Source organism: Camelus bactrianus, chromosome 16 (assembly GCF_048773025.1).
Source record: "Camelus bactrianus isolate YW-2024 breed Bactrian camel chromosome 16, ASM4877302v1, whole genome shotgun sequence".
NCBI classification, from domain to species: domain Eukaryota; kingdom Metazoa; phylum Chordata; class Mammalia; order Artiodactyla; family Camelidae; genus Camelus; species Camelus bactrianus.
Genome location: NC_133554.1, coordinates 20,458,118 through 20,462,663, shown reverse-complemented (window position 1 = coordinate 20,462,663; position 4,546 = coordinate 20,458,118). Strand labels below are relative to the sequence as shown.

The window sequence follows — 4,546 nt, the reverse complement described above, 5'->3', positions numbered from 1 at the left end:
AGGGCCCTCAATTGAGACTTTTGCCTTGGGTTTATTTATATGTGTTCAGAAGTGATGCCACTCACTTCCGATGCTTGTCAGCATGTTCTGTGCAGGGACTTGCACTCAGTAGATGGCAAAAACCATGATTCTTCAGGTCACTGATCTAAGTATGAGCAATCTTTTATTTTGGTTTTCTTTATAGCAATGCAGTCTCCCGAGAAGATATTCAGAATGAACAGCTTTGTGTCAGACTTTGGAAGACCGCTGGAGCCCAAGGTGTTATCTTGACAGGGCAATGAGGAATCTAGGTCCCTCTTTCACTGCTACATCAGTGAAGTGGACCACTTGGACAAGGCCAAAGCTTGTCTCCAAACCGCAGCCCCTGACAGTGACGTTCGGCTCCAGGAAGCCATCAGATGCAATAGGTGGCCAGAGGAAGAGCCAAACAGGCTTATGAAATGTGACATCCCCAACTTTGTCAACACGAACCAGAACTACTCTTTTGGGGGTGGTGATCTCCTGATTTTGGAACCACTGATTGTTCTAGAAAATAAGCCAGTTGCCCAGACCTCACACAAAGAATTGAAATGAGAAACGTGTTTTGTCAAGTGTCTTTCTGAAGATGTGAAGTCTGTCTTTGTATGGCAGGAAGTCCCCTTTCACAAAATTGTATGTGTTTGTGTCTGAGAGAGAGAAATGGAGACAGACAGAAAGACGAAGAGACAGAAGAGGACCCCTCAGAAGCGAGCTAGTTAAGGTGAGTTTTTGTGCCTTTAAAAAACATTTAGGATTCTGGGGAGGGGGCAAAGTATTTACACTGTCTCATTCTCCTCATTGGAAACCTTGGCCCCGTACAGTGTCACCATCCTTGAACGGGGGTTGGCACGTTACGTTGTTATCTGGCACTGCCACATCCACTCTCTGCACTTAGCACGTTGTTTTGCCTCTCAGGGCCGCCACTCTTTTAACTGTAAGAAGAGGAGTCTGGAGTAGATGATCCATCCCAGCTCTGCTGTTTTGCAAATTTCTGATTTTGTATTTGGATGAGGCTGGGATACACCCAGAGCAGTCTAACCCAGGCACTGCCTCTTGTCTCTTGCTGGAGCATTCCTCAGGTCTGTGCCTTCTACTCAACACTTAACTGAACCTAGATTTTGTCAGGAGCCCAAGTGCCTACCAGGATGGCAGGGGACTTGTCTCTCGTGGTCACAGTGGCCAATATTTCTATTGGTTGTGCTGAAACAGCTCTTCTGAGATCCTCCAGCCACCCTTGCTCAAACTTTAGGACAGCCCTGCCTTTCCTCTCCTAGGATGAGGATCAATCCATGGTATATTTTATGACAATCCTGTCCCCAGGAATGCACGGAAGTTTGTCAGCTGAGTGAGGGGAGTTGCCTCTGTGTCTCTGTGTCAGTGTATCTCTGTCTGCTCACAGTGCCCTGCCACCAGCTACTGAAAAAGAAAAGTGCTATTCACCATGCTGTGTGTTTTGCAGGTGTGTAAGTGGTGGTCGTGTGGCTCATGTGTGGGCTTTGAGTTGGGATGTTGAAGGGCTTATAAATACCTCAGAAACATGTATTCGAGGTGGCCTGGTGCCACACAGACTTGATTCATGAAGACATCAAGCCTGCACACTGGTTTGGAAACAACTTGGTTTTGATCAGTCACACTGCATGCATGACTCGCTTCTAATCTCTGGGTGTTTTTTTTCATTTTAGATTTGTTCACCCCGTGTCTTGCTTAAGCTGAAAAATATATTTATTGCACCAGAATATTCTCTGGTTCTTTGTTTTCACACATCCAGTTTTTTAATTCCTTTAAAAATGATTCTGTATTTATAATGCCTCCTAATTTCTATCATTTCTAGGTTCCCAGTGGCCTAAGCCATGCACCAGATTTGATATAGGAACTGTTCCACCAAAAAGAAATCCTTTTGCCATATCTTTTAAGGAAAATATTATTCTTTAAGAATCTAACACTATATTGTACAACAAAACATGGAACATTTCTTGTAGTTAATAAATGTTCATGCAAAAAGAAACTTGATATTTTCATTAAAGAATGTTGATTTTAATAACTGTTACTAATGTGAATATTATTATTCATAATTTAAGTAACCAAATAGAACCACAGTTATTTATTATTAAGATTCAATACTATTTATGTTGTCTCTCAATTAGAAGTAGCTTTATTAGAAGACTGAAGGGTATTTAAAAGATGGAAAATACTCATGATGACACCATCATTTTTATTAACTAAACATCAAAAACTGTGCAGGGTTAAGATTTGACCCCTCTGCAAGCTGCCAAATTAGCATGAGGTAGTTTGTGGATGCTGCCAGAAGACACGGAACTCCTGGGTCAGAGACAAAGATCTTCCTGCCAGCACAGGAGGCAGCCAGTGGTTCATGTTCATGTTGGTTCCTGAGTTCCTTTCCTATTGCTGTTGTAACAAAGGACCACAGACTCAGTGGCTTAAAGCAATACACATTCATTGTCTCACTTTTCTAGGGTGCAGAAGTGCAAAATCAATGTCAGTGGGCTAAAACCAAAATGTGGTCAAGGCTACGTTCCACACTGAGGCTCTAGGGAGGGATTCATCTTCCTACCTTTCCCAGCTTGCAGAGGTGCTCACTCACACTCCTTGGCCCAGTGCCCTGTGTCACTGTGACCTCTGCTGCAGCTTCACATCTCTGTCTCTGACCATCCTGCCTCTCTCCGCTAAGGATCTTCATGATGATGTTTGCTTACCCACAGTGGTCTCCCATCCCAAGGTCCTTGACAATCACACCTGCAGAGTCACTTCTGCCATGCACAGTAACATATTCACAGGTTCTATGGATCAGACCATGGACATAATGGGGGCCATTATTCTACCACTTTCTTCCCTTTGGCCCCACAGATTCTTGTCCAACCCACATGCAAACTGCATCCACCTCATCTCAACATCCTCCAGAATCTCAATTACTACACCATCAACTCAAAGTTCAACATGTAGTCTAACTATTATCAGCTCAAAAGCCTAAATATTTTCATTCTCATTGCCTAAGTCAGGCATGGGTGAGACCCTGGGTGTGATATTTCTCTGCTCAAAATCCTTCAATGGCTTCTCATTTCACTCAGTGAAGAAGTGACACTCCTTACAGTGACCTCACAGCTTTCCTCCACTTCCCCAAGCTGAACTCACCTCCGGTTTTCTCCCTGGCTCACTCCCTCCAGCCACACTGGCCTCCCTGCTGGCCCTTGGGAAAATCAGACATGCACCCATAGGGCTGTTGCTCTGGCCATCTCTGTCCAATTCATATGCTGAAGTCCTAGCCCCCAGGACTACAGAACATGACCTCATTTGGAAATAGGGTTGTTGCAGATGTCATTGATTAAGATGAGGTCATTAGGGTGGACCCTAATCCAGTATGACTTGTGCCCTGATAAAAAGGGGCAATGTGGACACAGAGACATGTGTACATGGCAGATGACGTGAAGAGATGTGGAGAGAAGACAGTCGTCTACAAGCCAAGGAGAGGGTCCTGGACCAGCCTCTCCTTCCCAGCCCTCAGAAGGAACCAGCCCTGCTGACAACCTGCCTGTAGACTCCAAGCCCCCAGGGCTGTGAGACAGTGAGCCTCTGTGCTTCACGTCACCCAGTGTGCGATGCTGTGTTAAGGGAAGCCCAGCGACTAGTACCCCCTTCCCAAGGTCCTCAGTCAGCCAACTCTGGCCATCTCATTTTAAACTGGAAACTGCCTTCTCCTTATCTCTGCTCCAGAGCCCATCTCTCCCTGATCATACTCTTTCAACCACCTTCTAGAATACCATATAATTCACGTGACTGTTACAACTGTAGTTTATGTTCTGCTCCTCCTCAGTCCTGCGAGGACAATGATCCTTATTTGTTCACTGGAGGACCTCAGGTGGTTTGACCAGTACCTGGGACACAGCAGTCAATACAAATTGGCTGGATGGAGGGAGGGATCGTTACTTACATTCACAGGTGAGTGAACGAAGGTTCCGGGGGATTGAGCGTTTCGCTCAGGCACAGAGCTGGTAAGTGTCAGACCAAGGTGGGTTTCAAGTACCTATGAACCTGAGGGAGGCTTGAGTGATTCCCTTTCTGTTGGTTAGTATTTCTCAGATGTCTCTTTTTCTGGCTCTAACTTTTGACCTCTTTCTGTTATAGTTTGAAGCTTTCAACCATTTTTAAGTTTTAATTTTGCTTTGTTTTGAGTAAACAAATGAAACCTGTAAATCCTTTAACTAATTATTTATTTCATCTAAATACACTGTGATTAGCATTGATGTTTTATTTCTGGCATCTTGTTTTGTGATTTCTATTTGCTTTGCTCTGCTTTTCTCCTGCCTATTATATACCTTGCAGTCACGGTTAAGGACATGGCGTCTAGAGACAGCCTATCTGGGCTTGGTTCCCTCCCTTGCTAACCATGTAACCAGGATATGTAATCTCTTTGAGACTCACTTTCTTCATATACAAAAAGTGGTACTATCCAACTCAAAGTCTGTGAGCATTAAGTGATAAAATAGATGAAGAACTTAGAAGGGTGACTGGC

The 4,546-nt window shown here is 44.3% G+C and overlaps 1 pseudogene; it reads left to right on the top strand.

The window, feature by feature from the left end:
- The first annotated feature begins 213 nt into the window (after nt 1-213).
- On the top strand, nt 214-1,970 carry LOC123615645 (melanocortin-2 receptor accessory protein 2-like; annotated as a pseudogene).
- Nucleotides 1,971-4,546: the final 2,576 nt, after the last annotated feature.